The 27,511-nt window shown below is 39.6% G+C and overlaps 1 long non-coding RNA gene across 1 annotated transcript; it reads right to left on the bottom strand.

Moving 5' to 3' along the window:
• Positions 1-70: 70 nt before the first annotated feature.
• Positions 71-27,511, bottom strand: LOC111254813 (uncharacterized). The gene is made up of 7 exons (XR_015317638.1): positions 27,366-27,511; positions 26,921-26,986; positions 13,560-13,922; positions 11,363-11,860; positions 10,981-11,131; positions 7,847-7,970; positions 71-3,662 (listed from the first exon to the last, which is right to left on the bottom strand). It is a non-coding gene; the product is annotated as an uncharacterized LOC111254813 (long non-coding RNA).

Here is a 27,511-nt window from a genome sequence, read left to right as displayed (position 1 = left end):
AAATATGCTATGAATTAGCAAACGTTGTGATTTATATCTTAATTTATTTTCATTTCTACATAAAACATATGCAAGTCAGATGAATATACACGTCCAATAAAAACTCGACCTGTACTGAATGACCAATATTAATAATGATAATATGATATTAAGGACGAACTTTGGCATGAAATGAAATTCACTACATTTCGAAGGTGATTCAGACACAGCAATGACGTAAGAATCCTTGTCGGTCAAATGACGGGGGTACTCTAAATGCAGCTTTTGAATATACTTATTGCGGCACTATTCGAACGTTCGCATTGAACAGACGTATGCGAGACAGCTTTGTATTCAGTTCGTGATTACCGGAGTTCTGCAGGTTGAATAGAGTGCGTTTTTGAGTCAAGCTACGGTTCGCGGCCCCGTACATCGACGAGCGCAAGTCGTTACGGATTACGCCTATGAAAAGCAGTTCCAAATCTCGCTGTCAGTCACCAGCATGCTTTCAGTGAGAAGGTTTGCACCGGAAGCTTAGATGTAGTCAATATCGCTGTGCTCCTGGATATATGAACCACCGACCCCTTCGACTTTTCACTTCGTCCCGTTCTACGACGAAGGGAACAGGCCACGGCTGTCCCATTGGTGGAGTTTCAGTGTTTTACATATATGGAGATGGGGACCTCGTGTCGCGTCATGTCGCGGACAACAACGTGGCTTTGCGCAGGTTAGTGGCATCGTATGGGCGACCCAGTGGCAAGGAGTGCGCTCGACCCTTGTGGGAAAGCTCGTCGAAGGCCCATAGGCTGTAGCGGACTCTATTTCCAACGCTCTTATCATTATCTTTGCAACGAACGGGAGTAAGGATCAAATCAACGACGTCGGAAAGATTCACTTTGTGGGAGGAGGGGGGCAGCATTAGAGACCCAGACTTGTCGCATTAGATTCCAAGGTCCCCTTAGGACCATCGCTTGTTTGAAGGAATAAACCTTTACCGCGTAGATTGGACTCGAAGAAACTCCCAGAACAGGCTCTTGAAGTCCTCTGAACGCCAACTTCGATCGATATTAAGGTCTGGTCATGTAATCTCGTCGACATTTTGCCATTTTTAGTTTATACCATTCGTCCCAAGAGGCACTGTGATTTAATTACAATTGCCATTTACCTCAGAGTGCCCTTAAAATACCGGTAATATTAAAACTGGCAGTGAAACCATTAACCGCAGCGTTCAATATGATCTGCGGGAAATGTATGCCACTCAATGCAAGATGAACCTGAAAGCGTAGGAAGCTGCTCTCACAAAAAAAGGACGAGCGTCAGCCATGTAAATGCCTTAAGTACCCTAGACCGTCCTCATGTCCCATTGCCTCATCAATATTCATCGACTGTTTCGCTCAAGTATTCTCACTTAGGAACATCACTCAGCGCAACGTGGGACGAACCAATAACCTAGCGAACGCGAACAGTTGAGCCATGAGAAGTGATTTAGGCGTTTGAAAATCTACCCTCAAGGAAGGTAGGACTGGACAGGATTTCGAAAGAAAGGCTGAAGGTCGCCATGCGGCTGACGCTATGCTGGACGGTTTTGTTTAACGAATGTTTTCTTTCCAAACTGTTTCCTCCTCCTTAGCGGAACACAATGTGTCTCATCATGCCAAAAGCAGAGGAGATCCAACCGACGTCGTGGCGCAGAATGGTGAAAAAAAAATGTCTGCTACGAATTTCTTTCGCATCTGCTGGCAAGAACATTTCACATGTTCTGGAGGAGTCTGAACGCAATATCGAAAGAGCAACACGTATTCAAAAGGAAGATCTCGCCGAGGTCGGAATTTTCGCGAATTTACTTAATATGTGATACTTACTAATTAATGGTATTGTAGCACAACACAGTTACAATCGATGATGGGGTCTCAGAGCTGCCAGCGTGTTCTTATATTAAAGTTGTAACCCGGAGTAACAGCTTAAGCTTTCTTTTCTTAGTTTTGCTTAAGCATTTTCCAGACAATATATATGGCCTAAAAAGTATGGTGAAGGTTTTTCTCTGTGCAAACGATTTGTGGTTTACATAAGCAGTCATAGCTAGGATACACCTCGCTATCTCTGAATTAAGATTGACCATTAACACAAGCAATAAAACTGGGAGGTGAAAAAGTTGCGGGTCGTGATACGTTATTCCTCTCAGGCCGACCGCTGACATATGTTGATTAATTTACTTACCGCTGATTTTTCCCATATTAGAGGAAAAATACAAAAAGATTTTTATAGCTTCGTTCCTAATATTTAGCCCCCACCGATGGCTTCTTTCAACCGTTTTGCAACTTTTCAACCTTAAGGTTCGCCAGTTATCGATTACAAGGTAAGCTTAGTCTGGGATATTTTGAGAGCGGAGAATCTTGGCTATTTGAACCAAAGAAAAACCTCACTCCTCAAAAAGACCCTGGGACTTTCCTACTTTCTAACGGCGACGTCACTGTTCGTCGACAACCTTCGTCGGCACTTCAACTTATTGTCAACTCCAACTTCCGCGAAAAGGCTGGTACAATGGGACTAAAAATTTGCAGAAGTCAATCGCGAATTCTATCACGTGGGAATCACAGCAAAAGTATTTGATCATCGAACAAACATGCGATAACGCGCTATGTAGTGCACAGTTTTGGCTTCTGTCTTCGCAGAGTATAGAAGTTTCATAAACCTAATCAGTATTGTGCTTATATTAGGTGCAGGTAATCTTATAATCTGGATCATGTTTCTCGCTTCCCACAAGTTTAACCCTCACGCAGCGTAACTTGGTAACTAACCAAAACGTGACACTACCATGGCGTATACGGTATAATGCAATTACCTTTCACGACTTGAGCCCACCATCATACGAAACGATATTAGCTTTAGCCAGGCTCATAAAGCGGTCATATATATGGTATGGAATAGCACCTAAGGTTTAATATGCCAAAAAGTATAACCTCAACGGTTTGATTGATCGATTGATTAATTTATCTTTATTGCATGCCTAGTTTCTACTAACGTTAACTTGGTTCACTCGTTTTATACATACACGTTTATACAACTGACGTCAAACGGCTAAGATAATAAACAACAATACATAATGTCTTTTCTCAAGTGGATATTTGCCTTACATTTGATCTTATTTCCTGTCAGTATATTCTTTCATAGAGCTTTCAAAGCTAGGTGTGCTTCGCGGGAATAATAATTAAACGCCCTCCGATTTTTGGACAAAATTCTGTAGAGGTAATGCACCCATTATAAGCAGAGAAACTAATGGGTATTTTCTTTCGAGATTTCCTTATTGATATTTTCAGAGCCGACCCCTTTCAAAGCTTCGGGATCAAAAGCTATACTCGCAGGGACTACGTTTAAACAGTGATATGTGTATCCTAAGCCTGGCAAAAATATTTTCTTGATTATTTGGAAAGTAGTGAATTGTAAATACGTTTAATAGTAAGTGTAAGGTTTCATTCAAAAAACGATTTTATAGGAGGTTTATTGTTTATTGTTTATAACTTGATATTTAGCTTAGCATTTTGTATAAAATATCTACTCGCACAATCTTAATAACATCAAAACACACAATGTCTTGATATAATTTTCCTACGGTTTCTATTGTTGCTGAGATTTCGGGCTTCAATCAGGACTCGGGAATGTTCCTTCCGTTTCAGGGAATAAACCTGCAGCGAAAGAATGTTAGTAAGGTACGTTGTAACTCGCGCGGTCTTTGAGTCGCTTCAATGAAGAAAACAGCAAGTTTGTCGAAGCACTCGCAGTAGAATGGATCTGAAGCGCCCGGTAATTTCTTAATGTCCTGAAATTAGTCTTGTTGGTCCCGATCGTATATCTCATCGCCGTACCAACGAAAATGCTTCAAGCTTCTTAGCGCATCATCCTTATTATCTAGAAGAAAATTAAACCTGGGCCAAACCGTTCTTAAAACAAGTGACCACTATCGAATAATCAAGTATCAACTACCTGTATTACAGTAATAGTTGGTATTTCAGTTGTGAAACACACTTTAGAATCAATAAGGATTCGGTCGCACGCATCTGATGGGTTAGGTGATTCGTAAAACGTAGGCTGTTAAAATACTCCTTGGTCAAAAACGGCATTTGAGCAATTTTTTTTAGTATTATTCGAACGCCTGGCTGAATATGCAGATATTAAGTTGACTAAAAAGATTGCGACAGTTTTCTAACCTAACAGAGAAACGCAGTGTTTCGCTGAAACTCTAGTAACAACTTGGCCCTCACTTATCTTTCGGCAAATTGATTAATTCCGTTTCGCCAAAAATGTTTGGATTTGTTATTAAAAAAGTCATCCAGCCAGATTTTTAAAGCCTTTATACTGTCAGATGCATTTTTACTTTTCTTTTTTTTTTTTGAAGAACATGTGAAGGGTAGCTAGCTACAACGGAACCTCACGCAGGACCATATTTGCTTTCGCATTGAGATTCGAGTTAACGCAGGCGTATCTCCATGAGATCAATTTTTTCTTTGTTTCGTTGTAGCTGCGCGGTGCTCCTTCTTGTGTCTTATTCACTCAGTCTATGTGACACCTTGGCTCTGCATTTTCAATTAGATTTAAGCTGCCTCATAATAGTTTAGTAATTGCAGTTCTCTAGACGAAATCCAAGATGCTCATCGATTTTGGGTGGCTAACTAATTAAAGCAAGGTACGATGTGCAGATTTTGTGACTTAATGAACTACCTTTGAGTCACACATGGGGTCTACGCTGTACATAATAAGCCCAGCTGGTTAGGTACCTTGTTGGTCTGAGCATAGGAAATATTGATGTTTGCAGCCTGAACTCCATTTGTTACACAACGTAATTATAACGGGTTTATGTGAAAAAGAGGTAGCACTTTTGAATGGTATTTAGAACTTAGAGAATAAGCAAAAGCGAAAGCGAGAAAACCGTTATTGCTTAGATCAAATAGTTTGTGATACAATGATTAAATTGAAGCTATTCGGACTTCTGAAAATAATCGTTTACCATAGCGCGTAAACCATACAAACGCGTCCCACCTATCACTAGTCACGAGAAGCACAGACGCATAGACCGGCGTAGTCACTCGCCATGCTAGCGCAAGGCTCGTCGTGACAGGGTAGCGCCTAGATAAGCTATTTCATTTTGAAATGCAAATTGGCATACATTCTAACCTTTTACACCTATCATCAAGTTTGATTTAAATGAAGAGTTTTCTAGATCATATTTGGCATTTAAAGATGGCCGGTACTCTACAATAACTAGTTTAGTTGACACTGGCTCCCCTTAGGAGAAGTATATGATGCCCTCATTAGGAGGGAATATATTGAGAATATGATGAAAAATCGACCTGACTCTACTTGCAATCAGATCTTAGAAGTTAAAACCCGTGCAAAAGTCCTGAACGACATCTGAAAAGGTGGAGCCCTTGGTGAATGTTAACGTGCATGCTGTGTCGAAGCAGGAAATTGCGCTCTCAGTGGAGTTTGAAGGAAGAAGTTTCCATCATTATAATGGTAAATGGATACGACCAATCGAATGATGAGTTTTTTCATACAGAGATTTCAATTTTAAGTATGGTATGGTATGGTATGCGGAACATTTTTACTCAGCTCGTTCGTACCTGTCGTTCGATAACCGAAAATACGTCTTCTGCATAGGGCACCATATCAAGCTTTCACGATTTAAATTACATTTTCTGGGGAATATGAATATATATTACATTTTAATTCAGCTTATCGAATGCTCCCGATTTGAGCAAAGAATTACTCCCCTATGTAGAACTTAATTCACATTAAGTTCTACATAGGGGAGTTCATGTTCACATATTTAGCGGCTATTTTTGCCTATCGCAATTTTCCGGTTAGAGTAATATATATATTTTTAACTCCTCTTATTTTTATAATAATAACCACTTCATTTTATTGCCATGATCCTGTTAATGCGTTGCATGTATTCTGTCCATGCAAACAACTGGGTGTGATTTCCAGTATACAAGAAAATAAATTTCTATTTGTGCACGTAAAGCTAACCCACAGTAGTGGGCATCGGCGCCAGTCTGAGACCTTATTTTACCAGGGGCCCGTGCCCTTCTATAGTTATTTTAGCATTGGTCTAACCTAATTACCCTGCTGTATTTATCCAGGTTTCCCATTTCAATCAATCGCACCATTTTTAAAAACGTATTCAGCCAAAGACTACGAATCATATATGTCGAAATGGTTCAAGCTTTATCAATTATTTTGCAACCTAACTAAATTACCCTTTTTATAGGGGAAACTAACTGCCCACGGAAAAAGATACTCGCTTTTACGCTTTAAAAATAAACTGATATGGTTCATATGTCATCAGTTATAAACTACTTTGAAAAAAAATCGCCACTAAAACGTGAAAATTTTAAATTTTATGCTAAAATTTAGTGTTGGGCCCATTCTTTATAACTTAAAACATAAACATATTCAAAATGGAAAATTTTAAGAAGTTACCAGGCAAACTGCCAAAAATTATCTGTTTGCCTAAATTAACCTGACGCTCTAAAGGAAAAAAGAAATTTTACTTTCTAGGGAAAAAATATTTTTCCGATTGGCTTAGCTCACGCGCAATTTTCCCTAGAGTGAAATTCTATCCGCCAAAAGTCAGCCCAATCCGACCACTTTACAGGATCGACTCAGGACGCACAAATAGTTAGACAAGCGCAGGGTTTTAATGACGCATTAGACGCTCTCCCAAATTTTGCCCTGCGCCTCTTTAATTTATTTACTCATTGCTACCATAGGTTAAATATACATTAACAGTTATCCGATTGCAATTATCTTGCCTCACCTAATGTTACCCAGCTGTAGCCATTTCATCAGCCTGTTCCAATATGTTCGCCAGAAGGCACAGTTAATTCTACATTTCTTAAATATTGTTTTTGCTACATTTCTACAATTTGATGACGAGATTCTCTAACGTTGGCTGAGTGACTCTGTTTACAGAATGCATGAAGGGTCGGCCAACTTCTGAAAGACGTACATGAATCGTGTTGGCTTTCGGCCAATTGTTAATAGATATTGTGATTTATGGAGCCGGCTAACTTATTAAACCTGTTCGGGAGGCCTCAGTTTATTCAAATATGTACATTTTTTTTTAAAAGAAATGCTTAGACATACTATATCTGCTCCTGAGATGTCACCGAATTTCTTTACCTTTTTATTTTTTTATAATAAGTGATACAGATATACACGCATATATAAAAACCACCATAAAAATTAAGTTTAATTTTTTGTTAATAAACTGTCACATAAATTATACGGAATATTTGATACATACTAGTTGGCTAATTGATCGTGTTTCTAAGGTGTCACCGAAACTTGAAAATTCTTTCTATCTTTTAGTGAAATAAAAATGAATTAACAAGCTCAACGTTACGTTTGCCGTTTCTGGCAAATGTTTCTGGCTCGGAATTGACATTTATTAGAAAATTTTTATGCCGAAATATTTATATAATGAAACATGTATAGTATTTTTACTGGATTAGTTGAGGTTTGTTATCATACAAAAATTTGCATATACAAAAATATTCATCTGAGTATCACACAAGCGAAGAAACTACTCTATTTGGTTTTGACCTTCTTCAAATCAAAATATTCATTTAAGTTATAGGAAGATGTTTACTTAGCTCGTTAAGATCTACCGATTGGTGCAAAGAATTAGCATCAATAAAGTGGGGTAGAAAAGGCTTTTCGATAAATTAGTATTTTTCCAACAAAAAAAAAACTTATAAAACATAAAAAAATCTTCAGTTAAAATATTGATCATATCAGTTACTACACCTTTTGAATTGCCCTTTACGAAAAATTTGTTCAAAAGTAGTTCTAAATACATTTTTACCTTACTGCCAGATCGGCGAGACGAATCACTCAATTTTTGACTATCTTCACACTGAGGAACATGTATAGGAGCACCGTAGTTCAGCTCGACGGGAACCTTCGGTTGTTACTAAGTACGATTCCCCCTACATAAACTTTTACCAATTAGAAAAATCTTTTGACGATAATTTCACTAAAAAATAGCCCACTCGAGTCCCTTAATTTTTTCTATTGTGTCTATGCCCTACTTAAATTTTTTCTATAAGAATTTAAAAATTCTTGTAGAAAAAATTTAAGGAGGACAAACATTGCAAAAACAACACATTGTATATTACTCTGTGGGATGGAAATATAAACTATTCCCAGAAGAAACTCTCCCCGGATAAAAAGCATTCATCTGATCGACTCTATTTTACGCGCAGCAGTTTCCAATACGAAATTCTAGCGATTCACCAAAATTCAACCTAATACGGCTGTTTTGAAGGGTTTATTTGCGTCGGACAAATCGACAAATAAATGCAAAGTTTTATTAGCATAAAGGTAGATAAATCAGAACATACAGAGGATTTTTAGGGAACTGAGTTATCCATGGCTCGGCCTTGTATCTTGTGTGTGGGTCATTGCGAAGCAAAATTCGGAAATTTGTTTGTACGTCAACGTTTTGGCAAAGAATAAGAGTAACTAGAGAAAGCAACACGATATCATGTTTAAACTGGCTCGTGGTTATTGGGGCGGCAATTACATGTGAATAGAACGCATGCACGACGATCTTTGTGCCATTTCAGAGGAACAAATTATCCTCACCGAAGGTGGTCGGCGTCAACTGTGGTGAGGTGCACGTTGGTGGTCAATTTGGCGCCTCCACAGACGCGAGTACTTGATGCAAACATTTCCAATGTTGGTACCGGCGGTTTGCATAATGGTAGGTAGGAGCTGACAAGACACTCTGCAGCACACTGCTAAGATTTCACTAAATAGTCCTTCAGCTGCGTATGGCACGAAGGAATTGGTATCGGCTTCCAAAGCTTCGCATGTAATCATGAGACACCCGTCTTATATATTACTAGCTAAAGAAGATCAGCGAGTAAATGACCTCTACGGGAATCTTATAGTGGGAGTGCGCAGTGAAGATGAAAGACATCAAGGCAGCAGCGATTTCCAAAAAAAGGCCCCTGCGAGCGCCGCTTTCCCGTCAGCGTGCTTTTTTTAAGAACTAAATTAGCAAGGAAGGTTTTGCCTATGCCTTAGGTGCGCCAATGAAGAGCATTTTGCCTAGGTTTGTTCCTAGACACGTGCAGGCGTCACTGAAGACTACTCCATGAACGTCAATTAAAAGTCGTTCGTGTAAGTGTGATTTCGTGCTGTTTATCAAGTTCATATCGAGGTCCTGTAATTATCCTGGCATTCATGTTGACCTCTGTACATTGTTGTGGAGAAGATTAAAGTAGTAAAAAGTCTTCGTTAGTATACCCTGATAGTACGTCAGCGCGTTATCATAGTGAGTGTCAGCAATCGGAAGCGTCATGCTGCACGTCGACATGCATGTATTATGCGGGAATCCTTCAGCCATTGCAAGCGCAGCGGGTTAACTCTTTGATTCGTCATCAACGTGACGATAAATAGATCCTGAAATGCCCATGGCACCTATATGGTGTCGTCTCCTGCCATTTTCTGGTCCCAATGTTCGTCGCCAAGGAGAAACCTCTTGTGTATGACGGCATTTTTTAAATATGGCAGTATGACACACATCGATTGCTTTCGATGCGTGAAACGATGTAGGCCAATGCACATAGTTGAGCCGAATACACAGGCAATAGAGTACGTTCTCGCGAAAGATAACTGTGTAGATACGGATAAGAGCATGGCCAGGTAGCATAAACACAGTGCGCTTGGTAGTTTTTTGAAAATCCCGGAGGAAAATGCTGTGTCTTTGGAAAGAAACGCTGGCTGCTCCTGGAGTAAGTGTAGCTCACATCGCTCAACATGAAGGTTCATGGTTATGAAATGGAAAGTTCAAAAATTAGCACCGTTCATCATGCGTGAAAATTCTACTGAGTAAAATGGGCTGTGAACCATGTGTTTCAGTACTAACCTGTGAAGAAACTGAACAAAAAAAAAAAAAGAAAAACTGAAACACATTTTGGATAGGCGATGACATCGCCAAATTTTCGCATATGATGGTGCATGAAGAGGTTTTTTGACTAAAACGCCATCTCGACTCAGTTCGACGAATTTTCAGGCCGTTAGGCCTTGGAAAGTTGACGGAAGATATGTGGCCATTGTGCGTTACGTCATGTATAGAAATAACGACGCATTACTTGAGGTACGTATGCATATCATTACGTCCTGCCTGAGTCCCGCCGCGGATTGCAGGCCCCCTTCAAACATTTAGAAGTGGATACACTGTTTTGACACTAGGACTAGGCCGTAAAGTTTGTCGCTTGCGTAATTAGATTTATCATATGTCGTTGCTTCAAAAAGCTGTTGATTGCATTGAATATAGTATGGGTCTTCTAACTTAATTTTCACCGCCATGTTGACAAGATTTTGTTGGCACAGGCGCTCTGCCCCGTACAGATGATTAAATGTACCGGCCCTATTTGTGATGTGCTACGCGTAGCGCAATGGGCTTTCTGCTGTAAGTTGTCCATGGCTGATGATGCCAGCCGTTGTCAGCAGACGAAAACAGGAATACGTACTCAGTACTGTTGTAGGATCGGTGTGATTTGGTGAATGGCATGGAATCCGATTGCCTGTAGGTTAGGTGTAAATTACCTTGCTAGCGAAGGATAACTTACCTGGTTGTTATAGATGAGCTGCATCAATTCTGAACAATAATTCCTATTTCGTGGCCTAATCGCATATTCAATATGTGGCCGTCCTCGCCTGGTAGTCGTCGTTCCATATTAATAATGTGCAGGCTTTACGTGCGTTACGAACGCTCTATTTAGCTGTGATGAGGTAAAAAATAGCTCGTCGGGGTACAATCTCTAGTACTTTAATGACTGTGCGCAATTAATAACGATTGATAATGTGCAGTCGGGCTTCGATAGCGTCGATGGTAAAGAACTGACCACACGTCGTCATGTACCGACGTTAGTAAACTTATTTGGTATTACAGGGTTTTTTGTACAATCAAAGAAAGTTCGTACGTACACTCAGGAAGATGCTGCTGTCTGTTGATCAATCCACGTCATTTAAAAAAGCATTTTGTATTGTTCGCGGGCAGCCAGAAACTCCTTGCCGGCAGTTCTGTTCAGCGCGTCAAGCTTCTAGGGTAGATTCATGTCATTTAATTTTACGTTACCTTCAATGTAGCAAGAAATATTTTCTCGCTTTTAACCAATATGAATTTGTAGTGACGGCACACTTATCTCGTTAAGCTGAGTTGTCACTGGTCGACAGAAAGTATTTTGGTTCCTGCTTCATCAGAGGGCCGTTGAATAGCAACCAGCAAACGGCTGTAGAAATCTAAATCAGTTTGTAGCTGGATAAGGATTAGTTTTGCATCTGAATAGGCTAATAAATTATTGTTCACCTCGTGCTCTACCTCCGAGTCGGCAATTGTATCGTCGCGGTCAGGTTGTAGTTGAGGATTTTCGTAAGGCCCATCCAGGGGCTGCGTTTTACATAAAGTATGAGGACTCTTCCATTTGGTACGGCTCGAGCCGGTGTCTGGGTTCTGTTATACATCGGAGGCGTACGGGTCGAAATGGTCTGGACGCCGGCTATCGGGTAGTTGTCGTAGACCTATAGTTCAAAAAGTGCCGGAGAGGCCATGGGGTAAGTTCGGATGTTTTCCGTGCCGCTGTCTGTGCTACTCTTGCGACCTTGTCTCTAAGACAAGTGCTTTCATCTGCAACAGTAATCTGTCGGAATCAGTTGTCCATGACAGTGTTTATCGAAGACAGCTGAAGCAGTGCGGGCGGACTAGAATGGAAAGACAAATTGTTCACGGTGCTCAATTTGGCCACAGGGGCACAGTGCTCCGTTTCCCATACGTTTGTCAGCGTCTGATAGATGTCATACCCAGCGACTGGAACGAACGAATACAACGCTATAGTAGAGGAAACGACTTTTTCCATTAGAAGCAAAAGTATATAAAATAAAAAAAAACGGTTAACTGAACATGAAGTTATATATTTGATGATGTATCCGTGCGATTTATGCTTGTGACCGCCATAGGGTTTCGTAAGAGTGCTGCGGCTCTTGTTAAGGCAGAAGTACACCGACTGTAAAGAATCCAGTCTATTCTGTCTACGCTAAGGGGTTAAGTGAAGTCGGAGGAGACTACCTATCCAAGGCTTTTAAGGCTTAGTAGATAAATAGACAGACCAGCGATTTTCTCCCGGTCCTATTTTGTCATTGATTGATTTATCTGATTTAATCCTTTAATTAGGCTAACGAAAACTATAGGTCGGGTACACAATAACAGTTATCCCATTGCAATTATCCTGCTCCACAAACCTGATGTAATTACTTCAGTGGCCTTTCTAATATGTTTGCCAGGAAGGCTCAGCCAACTTTACGTTTGTATCGCTCGTAATATGTCGGCTTTTCGTGTATTTCTGTACCGTAATTACGTGTTTTTTTTTTTTTTTTATGTTGGCTGATTGTTTTTAGGATGCACGTAAATAGGTCGGCCGGTCAAATGTCAACGAAGTTTCAAGTAACTCTCCTAAACTCCGCTACTCAATGCTCAGGAGGAGCAGATACACTAACTCGGTAATAAAGCATCATAAAAATGCTCGGAAAAATTCGTAACGAAATATTTTGGTTTTTTGTCTGCGCAGTACGTAATCATTTGTTACTAGTGCATCTTCAACTATAGAGACGCTCATAAAAGCATGCGCAAAACTACAATCCGCAGGAATTGTTAGCCCCGTTCGTAACGGCTTTAAATCAAGTATCTCAAAAGGGACATTTCGCTAGTACTAGATTTGACACGACTTTGCCACCCAAACTGCCTAAGCAATGCTTAAGTTGGTGTGGAGCTAGAGCAGCTACCAGAATTTGAAGCACTAGGATGCCTAAACATATGCCTGGCAGGCAAATGCGATAAGCCGTGCGTTCTTTTTAATGCGAGCAGGAAGACTTATGCTGCTAGGTGGCCAAGTTGGCGTCATTGAAACAACTTGAAGCACTGACCGTTTCCAAAAAGGAGCTGATGACGGCTATGCCTGCGGTACACCTTTTGCGAAAGGTAATGAAATATTTAAAGCCTGAAGTTCTACGAATGTACTTCTGACCAGATGGAGTGTTGCACTGGAACTGATCGGCCGAGCTCGAAAGGCGGATGCATCCTCACGAAACCGACTGGTCGAGATATTGGAGCATCCAACACCGGCGACGGAGTCTTACTGCCCGGCTCGAATCCGGCCGTTCTATCGTCTCAAAGTTCTATGATGATCGAGCTTGAGAACATGCACCTCTGGTGTTAAAATTGTGTAACGCTTATCTGACATTCAAGCATGGTGACATACTGCTTGAATCGTTGCTTAAAGTTCAAGAGTCTGTTATCAGTCACTTCTGAGTTCGCGTGTATGATTTCCAATGCCATAGAATTGAATATATATTCGTTACGTATCACGTACGGTTGCACAGTATGTATTGGAAAACCTCGAATAAGATGATTGTTAGCTAAGAACATTGTACAACAGAGCATTACACTGATAACGTCCTATGAAGGAGGATAATTAGCTACATGGTGGTGGGTAAGGGCACGGAAAACTTACTTGTCAATCCTTCATGTCATAACTTCTCCTTGCATTGGGCTCGTGTTGCTTTCTGGATCCAGGGGACTATACCACGATTGACAGAGAAAGCTGTCTGCCAACAACAACTGCTAGTGAAAGCGTTGAGCGCACATGAGATCGCTGCAGCAACGCGGCGGCTACTCATCGAAGTGCAGACACGTCGCTAAAATGTGATGGCAACTTTCGAACATGGCGATGGGTCAATGGATATAGCTATAACTGCTTTTTTTGACCTGGTTGGTTTAGTTTCAGTTAGAGGTAGAACGCAGTTTGCCGATGAATTGTTCAAGATATGTCACCTCATATTGGTGCGGGATCATATGTTTATTAGGCTGCTTATCGCTGATATCCATCGCGGAGAAATGAAACACATGAGGACGAATATACGATTTAGTATGTAGACTTCAAGTTGTACGAGCGCCAACGTTAGTTAAGTCAATAGTTCACAAATGCATAAATTGTCGGAGAGGGGCGGCAAAAATTAGCTTGGTCTAAAAAACCCTGTTACTCGCACAGCGCATGTAGGTGTCATTCCCGTCATTTAAAACGACAGGAATTGGCTATCTCAGACCGTTGGAGGTAAAGGGCGATGATGGAATCAAAATAGTCTGGGGGCTCTGTTTATATATGTCGTAGCAAGGTCCGTGAATCTCGTAGTGGCTCATGATTTGGCGGGAAACTCGTGTTCAACGGCCTTTCGCTGATTGTCAGAACTGTACGGAGTTCTAGCAAAATAATACTTCAATAAAATTTCGAGAAAGGCGTTAAGATATCTAGCGGGCCCTTGGAAGGCGTTGTGACGCGATGAGTTAGTTCTAAAACTATTTTGACTGGTCTGGGATTGTCTGATGTTTCAGTGTCCTACGAAACGCAGGGTCGAATACTACAAGTGTCTAATCGATGTGGCAAAGACAAAACGATTAGCTCTAGCAGATTGTCTTTAATTAGACTTTAACTAATGTGCTTCAAGGGGCGTTACTATAAATCAGCGGTCTCACTCCAATACAAGATAAAACTGACTAGCCAAACGCCTTGACCAGTCAGTTTCATTAATGCTGCCATCGGGTCACTCAGTTGAAGCTGGTGGGATTTACAATGGTCTGACTAAGGTATGGCATCAGCAAATGCTCAGTGTTGTTTTAATCATCTTTGACATTCTAACTATTTTATCCTTGCAAAAAGGTTTTCACGATCGTCTCTCCTAAATACAGCATCAAGCATTTGCCCTCCCTCCCGCCCCCCATTCCAAAAAAAAAGTAGACTAGGATTGTGCTGGACTTCTCCTCTGAAATTTCCTCAACAGACCTATGAAATGGCACCGTAATCATACAATCAGCTATTAAACTTTACAATAATCAATTATTTTTTCTTATTTCCCTGTTCCTCTCAGTTTCTTATTTTCTTGGTTATTCATTTCTGGGTAACATTTTCGCCCACAACGAGCTTCAAATCAACATGGCAACGTGTTTGTGTTTGTCATGGTAACACATTTAAACATGGACGTCATTTACCTAAACCATGTCAACCCATCTCAGTGCATTTTCGAGACGATAAAAAACGAGTACTCCTTAATACTCCGCGCAGCTCAGTCAGGCAGTAAGATACTAATGACATCGTGCTAATTGAATGAGATAAAGCTCCGATAGCCTTCTGGAGACTAAAAAAGTGTTACCGAGTCGAGATGTGTGCAAGTCAGTAACGGACGTCCCGTGACGAAACTTGATAAGACCCGACCCAATTTTTTGCGCCCGCATGTTGGTGAAATTCTGAATCATCAAAACGAGTGATCTCTATAACTATAATGTCCCGTTAAGCAGCTATTACAATTATGAATACAATTAAAATAAAATAGTACCGTTCTATAAGTTGAGATTTTAGCTCAAGTATATAAGTGAGGTAAGGGTATCTAAGGTTTGTGGAGATGGCACCTTTTCTAATTAAAATTGTCACCATTAAAATTGAAGTGTGAAATAGTACCATTATATGGAATATTGCGCTTGCTCCGCACAGGTGTTGATTTGAAAGACGCGTGTCTTATCGATTTTAGGGGCGAGGGGGCGCCCCCTTCTCAAGTTGCATTGGTAGGTAGTTCTACACAGGGTCCCTAAGCGGTGGTGAGGTTGACCTCAAGCTTGCGGTTTCGTCACTTATTTTCAATCGCTGTTAGAGTATCGTAGAACAAATTGGCCCACAACGGCGGACGGCAGGTCGGCGAAAGCAAAAGAGAGAAGCGGCGCTTGGGTCGGTAGCGGTATCAAATAGTGTATAAATAAATCGTGAGTCATTCTCGTAGTCATGGTGCAACTTGCACTTTTTTCAGTTATTAGTTTGCAACATCCTATTTATTCATAACTGCCACATAAACCGAACCTACTTTCTATAAAAAGCTGATGTTTTGCTGTAACGGCCATTATCTTGCTGTTAAATATGCTCACTATGGTCTGTATCAAAAATACGAGACATACAAAAGAGTCCAATATGAATCCCGATGACTATTCTGCGTTAAGTGCGTTGTCGACACCATGAGCCTAATGACTTTGTCTATTGGCTTTGCGTGACATTTTCATACCAACTTGTGCAGAAAAAAAAAGCGCAGTCGAGTTGAAATACGATTTTCTGCTGTCGAGCTAGCACATACACAATTTTAAAAACATGAAAAATTAAAAATAAAAACAAATAAGTAGAAAAAAGTGCTTACGAAGAAAGTAAGTTGTGAAAAAAAAGACCTACAGCTGAAGAAGAATGACTAAGAGATGGTTGATAGTTGTTCAAATACAAGGAATGTACGCCGATTACAATTAAAATGTTGCTTGTTCGATAACGTTATAAAAAATATTATTATTTGTGGACAGGTTCAATATTCCTTTAACTTTTTCAGGAAGTATAATTTATGTAGAGCAATTGAAGTTAAGATTAGTAATTTAGCTTATACAACGCAAACTGTTGGCCTTTTAGACGTTTCGTTCCACGCTTTTGTAATGGTATTAAGGTTTACATTTTTAGAACGCAATATTAAACAAACCAATACTTTTCGTGTTCGTCTTACAACTAAAAGTTATTGTTTTAAACAGTGGACATAAACAGACCACCGTTAAGCCATGCCTTTTGTTTTTTCAAAGCTTCCAATACAGATATGTCATAATGCTCTGCAACAATACGTTAGCAAGCTATTAGTGCAAAAGACAGATTGGATTACACGCAGAGGAAAAGTAGAGCTGCTCGCTCGTTAGTAGGGATCGACGCCAAAATCAACAAGTTTGAGAAGACGTTGTTTTAGCATTTAGGTATGCCCGGCACTGCCAGAACCGATTATCATTATAAAACAGAGCCAGAGATCTATGAAATACTTCGAATCGAAACCTAACGTCAGGCTACGAAAAAACGCGACGATGGTAATAGACAAGACAATCACTCATTCGACTACCTGGATTTGTTTGTTGAGTTTGGATCAGAATTTAAATAGGTTTGTTTAAACTTTTTTTGGCGATTCATGGCCATTCAAGTTCAAGTTGTAATTCGCAAAAGAACTGCGAGCCCTTAAAATATCTCTACTGTTGCGAAATCGAAGAAGCCAGGTGACCGTTTCCTAAAAGAAATGCTGTGTGATTCTGTATACGGATGACAGCCGTATGTTTGCTATCAGAGCTATATTCTCTAACAGGCAAAAATGCTGGTCTAGAACAATTTTGAATCTGCGCGCGCACACACGAACACCAAATTGGAACATGAATGTTTTATGTTAGGTATGGTTAAATAGTTGATCTAGTTCGCAAGCGGTAGCCCTTTTTGACTATTTCCTAGTTAGAAATTTCAAGCAGCGTCTACTTTCGCATTTAAACTACCTGTGCAGCTGACATGATATCTGCTGTAAGCGATTTTTTATTTTGCGTACTGTAAATTATAATGAAGATGATTCTATTCTCACGATTACGTTGTGCAACTAAAAATGTAAATCGTAAACGAAAGCGTGTGAAATATTTCAATTGTCATGCGGAATCTTGGAGCTATATGGGACAGGGGCTTTGTGTGACACTTCGTTTTGCGTGGACAAGGGAACGCTTATTAAAAGTTTTAATACTTTCAAACTTTCAGAGTTTTGGTAATCCATACAAGTCGGGGATGCGCGTCACGGCATTTTTTTTTTATCACATTTCAATATGGCACAGCTAAGTTTTGCTTACGTCATACTGAACTGTTACTTAATGATAAACAAACAAACAAACAAACAAAAGAAGTAGCTTGTTTTTTTACCACAACCTCCCCTGCTCAGGAGTCAAATCTTCAGAGAGGAATTGAAAACAAGTTACTTCTTGTAAAAGCGATTAGATTGAATTACATTCGATAATTGCTCTGGGTAACATATGGGCCACTTTCTAGCAAATGTAACACCGGATGCAGCCGATGCCAACAATATCAGATATGTCTGAGAGTACAACTCAGTTTAACGGAAATGCGTGTAAGTGTCCAATTAAGGCATTATATTTTCACACAGGTTGTGGCATATCACATGTAGTGGCTTTTGACGATTTTAATAATTCAACAAAACATTTCCGACATGTGAACTGCTGTGGTGATAATCATAGATGAACATTTAGCAAGGGTAGCTGCCTGTACCTAAATCATGTATTTCCACGAGAGTCACAGCGATCAAATTGGCTTTGGAAAGCAATGCGTTACTGTTCCGAAGGAAGTGCAGTGTGTCACACCGTGCAGCAGAATTTCAATATTATTATTACTACCAGGTTGTAATTTGTTTACCTGTCCAGCGTTTCCTCCAATTGTTTTTATAACTCTCCTTTCTTTTTTTTTCTTTAGCTCTAGTTGACTTTTTCGTCCGAAGTTTCGTTAGTGGGTATTCGATCAATCGATATTTTCTTCAAAATAAATGAGATGAATAAGCTCATTAGACTATATAATTATAGAGACATTGATGAATATAATGGTGTAGATTTCTCTCTTCTATAGCTCCAGACTTCAGCTTCTATAGCTCTTCTCTGTATAAAGATTCTGCTAAAAGTGTGTTCCGAAACTAAGAATTGGCAAACTAACACGTGACAGATTCTTAGGCATAGCAGCTTTGTTTGAATAGAACTGAAATATAACAGAAGTACTCTGTGTAACTGAGTTAGTTAGAAAGCTTACCACACTAAATGCTATACCTATTTACTTTTATTCTATGTATTTACACTATATATACATACTATATATATATACACATACATACATCCTATATATATATATACACACTGTATATATATATATATATATATATTTTTTTTTTTTTATATGAAATAGACTAGTGAAATTCGTTTAGGTTTTTATAGAGCATCTGTGAAACCTTTTTATATTGTTTCTCAGCAGTTTATCAGTAGTCATTCTAGTGCGGGACACTAGGGTGGAGTAACGCTTTTAGGTCTACTGGCACGATAAATCTTTACCAGAGTTAATATATCATTTAGTACATTTTGTTGCAATCTTTCGCATTTCTAGAATGTATCATGTAGCATTATGCAACTATGACGCCCTGAAATAAGCGCTGTTTCAGTATATATACATATTGTATGATACACGCATGTTCTATTTTATAACAACAGATGTGTGCGTAATTTAGCTATACAATTCGATGGCTTCATTTTAAACGAAAATGTGCAGCTGATGCCCAGATCCGTGAGATCAAGATTTTCAAAAAATCTTGATGTTATGGTGCACCTTTCCCAAGACGACGTACTGCAGCAATAAGGTTTATGATAATACTTCCAAATGGCAACAAATCCGAAACAACTGCTAGCATGCGCGAGGTCCACTGATCCGGTGTACAAGATGGCATAGTTCTGTGCATTATCAATGAACATAAAAGCTTTCGCTTCTCACGCACGACGACGGCTAGTTAGCAAGATTAACTTCTTCTAAGGAAAACTTGTTTAGTTTCATGGGAAACTTGGACGAACTTTATTAAAACAGCAACGTGTTCCGGCTATTTTTCACTCCTCTTTCAGATTAAATAATATATGATTCTAACTTGGACAAGGATTCATGTTTTGTAGCTTCACAACTCGACTTGTTGTGATACACATTATCGATTGATCACTTCTATCTCTGCTAACTTCTCATTAGTGTAGTCCAACCTTCGATGGTCGATATTGTTTCAACGGTAAAGCATTTTCACAGCTTTTTTTTTCTTTAAAAGAAACTATTTAAGCTTTTCTCACCCGATAATGTGTCAAACTGCGTACCTTTTAAACCAACACCCTACCGAGAGCAACAGCCTTCTATGTGATGATAATATTTTATACCATTACTTTGACGGTCGGTATACTCATTTTAGGTTTTGGACCATCTTGATAAAGTCAATTTTCCCTGCGATCACTTCGAAGAATTGTGCCTTACATTTGGCAATCTGTTCTCTGTGTTAAATTACCTTAATCACTATTGAACAGCCGCTTTACTTATGTTTTGGCTAGTGTCGTTTTCTTACTCGTCACTTGGTGCGTTTTTGAGGCAGTTAAGCTATGATCGCGTTCATTAATTTCATTTTCCTTCACTTTCAAATCCCCTATATCGAAACGGTAATATATAGTGGATCGGTAGCTATTTCTTGAGTTTGGCAATAAATTCTCTCCTGACACTTTTTTTGTAAACGACTTGACGGCCAATATATGCAAATTCCGTCATTGATTATTGATTCCGTCAAAGATCGAAATTTCCTACTTATCTTTTTATTAATTTAGCTTAACAAAGGAAAGCTTCTTATTTGTCTGAATGACCAACTTTCGTCAATCGCTTAATCGCTTCTCTTTAGAAATTATTCTCCGGAAAATATTGTGCTAAAAATATTATATATTTCTTCCTGCCAAAAGCAATGAGCGTAAGGAGTATGCTACGCTGATTTCATAGTGACTCGATATGTAAGTTGCAAGGGTTTAGGTCAGTTTTTCGTTTAACACATTGCGAAGGAAGAACTAGTTCATTAGCCCCTCAAACATCTTAGTCGTTTCCTTATTCCATAGCCTTGATGTTTTGAATCAACTTTAAGATGTCAGCCCTTCTTGGCAGTAGCTTTTTTTTAAGTTACTGCGTAAAAAGTAATGAACCGAAGACAATAAGATCTACTCAAAATCTGATTTTACTACATAATTATTTTAACCAGATTATGTAAACTTGAAACCAGGAGGATGGCGGCTTTTTGCGTTTGACGAACGGGGCTGCAAGGACCCATTTAATCGTATTTTACTCATCACATATGATTTTCAGGTTCAACAAAATCAAAATACTATTTTTATACGGGCACTAAGAGAATTCACGCGTACTGTCTTTCTATTAACGCGGCATCCGTTATATTTTTTTCTCTAGTGAGTGTTTTAGTGTTTTGACAACTGTTCGGACGACGTCCATAGTAGTTAGTAATTTTAAGATATCATCTGGATAACATCGGAGTAACTATGATGAAGATGTTTGTATCCATGTATATATTACATTTATGAGATGGTAGGCGACAACCTGCTGTAGGCAGTTTTTCTCTCGTCAAAATTGGGCATATTGTCTTTACAGCACACGACACGCGTTTCCACCTTTTCTGAGCTTAATTCGTGAAGAAGCCATCTTTTGCGTTTTTTTATCTTCAGTATTTTTTCTAAACGGTTTCATAAAATGTGCTTCAAGGAATCTAGTATGGAGCCGACAGGGAGCCCTATTTCTTCCTAAAACGTGTGTAAAAACGACAACTTGTTTTTTCCTTTGAGGTCTTGAAGTATTGTTATCTCTGCGGGCTTCAATCTTTAAAGTTCCGTTCTTGCAATGATTGCTCAAGGTCTAGTAGTTTCGTCAACCGTCAATGCATTCTGCCAGCGTTCTTACCTTCAACAAGCAAACTAAATGATTGACATTTGACTTCAAAACTAAACGATAGATTCTTCTTTTAAATTATTCTATGATATTTAATCTATGGTCATTGATGGCCAAAGACCGGATGTACATATTTTCTAAATTTCGTTAGAGTGTTAGAATGTTAAAAAACTTCAGAGTTTTTCAGATTTTTGTACTGTAAATAATGCTCATCTGGTACATCTTGTTCTAAATCCTAGTGAGAGAAATCTGTAAAGGGCGTTATCTTGGAATGCGATTACAAGAAAAATTGCCATTGGTGCCAGCTTGAACCAGGATTGTCCCTTGGTCTTGCTGGCGTTCTTTTGTACTTACGATCTTCAAGTAGCGCCAAAAATGACGCAGTTCTCTTACTTGGGCTTAAGCAATTGGTAGGTAAATTTATGCTTGGAGCTTTAAGTAAAACATAAAGCGAATTAGCAATCCGTGCAGAATCTCCCATGAAGCGCCCGTAGCAGGACGTGAAATTCATAGCTGAGTAGTTAGGGGTTTTTCCTTACTTAATAAGTAGTAAGTAAATTAATTAGGGTTTGTACTACTTAAGTCTCCTTGAAATTCAAGAAACTCTAGTAGCAGTCCTGTGCTCGAAATGCGCCACTCTTTGGGTCACCAAGATGCATTTCTTGAGCTGTAACTATAAATCGACGTAATCGATGGCCTCCAGCATTTTCTTCAAATATGTCGTATGAGTGTTAACAAAGTATCCTACAACACGGTTCAGGTAGTTAAAAGCAATCTGGCTTTAATGACCTCGTATATAAGTTTCTAATATTCGTTCTAACATTAAGTATTCGTGAGATCAAATGGCATTCGCCTAAATTAGTAGAAGTCTTTTCGCAGGTAAAATGCCTTTTTTTTCGTCTTTTGTGAATGTACGCTAATTGGTTAATATTCGATGATCAGGTCCAGTATGCCAAAACAAAGACACCCACGAAAACATTCATAGAACCTTCGATGCGTGACGGCAATTACACGTTTTGTTTCATGATATAGTTTGGTCTGGAATAATTTTAGAATCGTACCGTTTAATTTTTTTTTCATTGACAAAGACGACAATTGACGATATTGACGAGGGATCACAGTCTAGGCGAAGATATGACGACGTAGCTACGCCGCGTGGCTAACCTTGTCATCTCTGAGCTGATGACTTTGATGTAACGCTTCGTGGCTCTGTGTCGATTGGTAATGAGTCGCTCATCGTTATCGTGTATTAGACGAAATTGGAATATGTGTTCGCAGGATTATCCGAAAACATTACCGTATTCGTGTCTCAGAATACTCCAGCCGATTGCTTTTCTGTCAATATCGTACTTTTCCTGAACAGGCTCACACTACCGGAAAAGGGATTTTCTTTCTCAGGGCGGGGGTCAGCTTCATAAATTTCGCGTATTTTTACCAATTGCAATGCCGTTTTTATCCTAAAGGAGCGGTCTCTAAAGTTCGTAAACAACATTTGACACATCCGTATGCATTAATAGTTACAAGCTGACCACAAAGCAGGACGACGGCCTCATAAAGTTTCTCTTGAGCGACCAGAGAAGCCTGGTTACACTGATTTTTCCGAGCATACGATACCGACCGGCCGCGATGTGCTGTTTTCTCTTCTATATATATATATATATATATATATATATATATATATATATATATATATATATATATATATATATAGCGGATCTTCTACATAGGTCATAGCGGATAAGGTGCAAATGTATGAATTATTATTGAACTTTCGTCTAGCTCATGGTCCTTCTTCATCCTATTTACGAGGACAAGTAACGGAATAATGCGTTCCACTGAACCGCATCATGTACCAGCATATATATACCCACTGCCACGGATAGATAGCGGGTGTTATCTAACACCCGCTACCTCAGTAATTTGGACTTGATTAGTGGATATTGCTAGTGAGCATGCATCCAGTGACATAATTAAAACAGCATTTTGCACGCTGGCGGTCTCTACCAATTTAAGCCTCGCTAACGAGTCCACATCTTCCAAAGGCTACTGGATAGAACCATCGGAGCCTTGAAATACCAAATAGCCCTCGACTACTTCAACTATGTCATAATCTACTTGTGCGATTTTAACATTGACATTGTACTTCCAGGAGGCGCTCGTGTTTATCGACCACAACAGCCGGTGGTTCAGAACACAGGAATGCTTCAAATGCAGAATGCTTTTTGTACCTTATTTAGGACTTATATTCAGTATTTTTTATTTTTAGGAAATGAGGTATTTAGTCTTTGAGGTATTAAGTGTTCTGACCAAAGCTGACGAGATTTTCCCGAATTCCGAGGAGGTCTGTCTGTAACTGTTTTATCTCGGAAGCCACAGAGCTCTTTCTGTCTTGCTTCATACTATTGGTAGTTTATGCAAGGCTTGACTCACGTCACAGGTTCGATCTTCCCTTTAGTTTAAACGCATCATTTAAGGTGTGAATCACCATGGGGCTTTTCGGCTCCTGAAGGCCAAGATAACCGAGAAGCCCGTTCTGTATTACCTCCTGCATAAACTAGATACACGGTTACAGATGGACGCCAGTGGGATCGGGCTTAGAGCCGTGTAGATTTTGGCTGAAAGTGGTGGTCGCATACGCTAATTACGTCTCAAAAATAGACATAATTCCTTTGAGACCGAGTGCTTAACGGCAGTACGATTTATTGACCAGCTCTGGCAGCATTTGTGCTGGCAAGAGAATCAACAATAGTACTGCACTGTAGGCAAAAGCGACCCTTGTCCAAAGCTGACTTGGTGGGCTCTGACTCCACAGAGGTACGACCACAAGATCATCAACAGAAGCGGCGCCGCTAACACCAACTCGGATGCTCTATCGCTGTTATCCGTACTTTTAGTTCGACGCGGCAGCGTCGAGCTGAGCGAAGTATGCAGGGCGCAAATGAGAGACCCAATAAGCGGCTGAACAGATTACACTGCATCAGGTGGTGGCATGAAAACGCTTCTGTGAGAAAATAGGCACGACTTCACGGATCTTCTTAAAGATCCGGGCGGTAGGATCTTCCACATCCTGGTAACCGTCAATTATTTCACGCCTTCTGTTCAGGTGTTATCGGTCCGCAAGGTAACGTTCGAAATTGTAGTCAGCCCGTTGAAAGCCACCTGCTTCACATGATGAAAGCTGACACGCGTCAGCTCTTAAACAGAATATATTTTTAACAGAACTATTTTGAACACCTTTGTTGTACACCCCAGTATCACGATTCGACAGAGCAGGTGGCCTGTACTATCATTGATACATGCGGTTCTTTGGAAGCTGAAAGGCCCCGTTTATTTCAGGACCTACTACCTTGGATGGCGCTTCCCTCAACGCGACTAGAAAGAAGATTTTAGGGAAGACGTCGTTTGGACTACTTTTAGGTATCGGGCCACCTACCCACCTAGCAACAACGGGTGGAAACCCGGTTAGAACAAGGAGCGTCCGCGCTGCGAGGATTCCAAGATGGCACGAGTAATGGCAAGCGTTGAACAGCCGAAGTCGCGATTATCGAAAGAGCTCGACTATGCTAACATTTTTGCTCACGCGCACTGGGTGCACCTCCTAATTACCAATATGCTACCCTCTGAGGCTGACAGCTGACCCTGAGCGAAAAAAATATAGGGCCGTGTGTTGAGAAACATATTCTGATAGTAGCGTAACTGAAGAGGAGCGCTCGCAGTGAGTATTAATGACATTATAATCCCTATATATATATATATATATATATATATATATATATATATGCTGCTTAGACCGATACACATGGTGCTGCCCTTTACCGAATGATTCCCAATAAGCTAGTGGAAGTTTTATGCACTACAAAAAAAAACACGAATTAGAACAGATTTCAGCGAACTGTTTGTTTCAACGGGTATATGCTCATTTGCAATTCCTAAGATCAGACGAAAGCCTATAAAAAAAAACTTGTAATGTCGTGAATTTGATAGGAAATTAGCTATTATCTAATTCCTATGCGCTGGACGAATTTTGAGAAAGACTATGAACTCCTTTGGGTAAGCGTAAACCAACAGTATACAGCGTTGCCAATGAGACGAGAATGTGGCTGCATTAGGGGTGGGAGCAGGTTTCAACACAGCACAACGGAAAAAACATTAAAAAGGAAGAACAGTGCGGACTCGAACGCTAATCGCTTTCATCCAATAACAACGCGTAGCTGGAGAATTTTAAAGTGATGTCACGGGTTGTTCACGAACAGCTTGTATAGGTACCGTATGTAGGAAGTGAGGTAGGTTCTCTCTGATAACAAAGTGATTTGACTGGTATTGTTCGCCATTCAATTCTCTTAGAGATGAAGCAATAACAGGTCGCTCTTGGTTCTTCTATCGACAAATTTTTATCCTCGATCCAAAAATATATGGCAGAATTCATCCTTGGTTCACTCGCGATCCGAAGAATATACTTACTAAAAGTAGTGATAATTTTCGGCCAATTATATTTCTTCATTATGAAAGGTTATTCTACAAACTGTTGCATAACGGTTTATAGCTAAAATGTCTAGAGAAGAACCATATGTTTTCCAATAGGATTGTGCACTTACTCATATAAGCTGACTAATGTAGAATTAGCAGCTTACGTGAGCTTATAAGCGTATTCTGGGATGAGAACAAATGGGATGAGCCAAGAAGCCCATATTTGAACCTGTTCGATTAATACGAGTCTCAACGCAACAAGGCTGACTCGCATTACTTGTGCTATCAAGAAGACATTTACAAAGTTACAAATAAAACTTTTGAAACGGTGTGGGACTTGATTTAAAGCTGTGATCGCGATGGATGGCAGTTATATTCAAACAAACATGAATAAACGCATATCTCAACAATTCGTTGAAATATATGTCATTAATTGAGAGACTATCGGTACTGAGAATTTTCAAAAAGAGTACTCAATATTCAAGTTACCTTGACACTCTGCGGCAGCTGTCCCATTTACCCCTATCTGTTCTATCAGCTATTATGCTCAATCTGCTAGTGAAACTGATCTAAAATTCCAGAATCCCGCGCAACAATTAGGCTGCTCAAGCAGCCAAGCAAACAGTATGATTCTCGAGGTAATTGGTTATCGTATTGATAGGTAAAACACCACAATGGACATAAAAAAAGTTTTTTTCATTTGGAGCTTTCGCAGGTTTTCAATTCTTATGGCCAAAAAATTTGACCGTCGGTTTATCTATGAAGAGCCTGTTCACGCCTTAGCCAGATACAGTTTACTTAACGCTTGTATCTTTAAGGCAAGCTACCACGCAAAAAATCATAAAAAATTGATAGAACATATACCCCATTAGTTAAAGAGGATAATATGACGTTATCGGAGAATAGAAGTGCTATATGCGTTTGCTAGTATCATCATGGAACAGTACTATAGCTCCTCTAGGGGCCAATATACTGAGTTACTCAAGAAAATACTACTATAAATCGACTAGGGCCAGCGAGCGCAGACTTACGTGAGAGTCTACGGAGAGCTTTTCCGATTTTTTCCACCATGCGTCACCTCAGCTTGCCAAGCCAAACTTGCAACCAGGAAAGCACAAAAAAAGTTGTTCTTTAGATAATTGTTTTTCTTATACATATAAGAAAATGATTCTGTACACATAAAAGTAGCCATGTTTCATGCAAAACAATCCAAGTTAGTTTCGATTTAAATCGAGAGCAACGGTCTTTTTTTCTGGACAGATAATAGAGCTATGACTTTTAGTCGTATCAGAATTATTCATAGAGCTAAGTTATATTTTCGGCTAGGTTTCTTAGCTAACGTTCGGCGTGCTCTCACTGTAACTTATTCGTACATGGTTTTAGGATTGCTTAAGACTCCAAGGGACCTTAAAAAGCATTTTATCGGATTATAATAAACAGCGGCTAACGACATTAGTAAAGTCAACGAATACTAACTTGTTTTTAATCGCTTGCAGTACACCTATTATATACAACAGCTTGCTAGAATAATTATAATAGTTGGACAGTATACAATGTTGCTGGTGATCCATTTGCGAGTAAACTCGGCAGCTCGTTGTTGGCATGGGCCCAATACTAGAACG

The sequence above is a fragment of the Varroa destructor genome, unplaced genomic scaffold, assembly GCF_002443255.2.
Source record: "Varroa destructor unplaced genomic scaffold, Vdes_3.0 BEIS01000007.1, whole genome shotgun sequence".
Lineage (NCBI taxonomy): Eukaryota > Metazoa > Arthropoda > Arachnida > Mesostigmata > Varroidae > Varroa > Varroa destructor.
The sequence above is the reverse complement of the archived record's forward strand: the minus strand, read 5'-3'. Positions and strand labels throughout refer to the sequence as shown.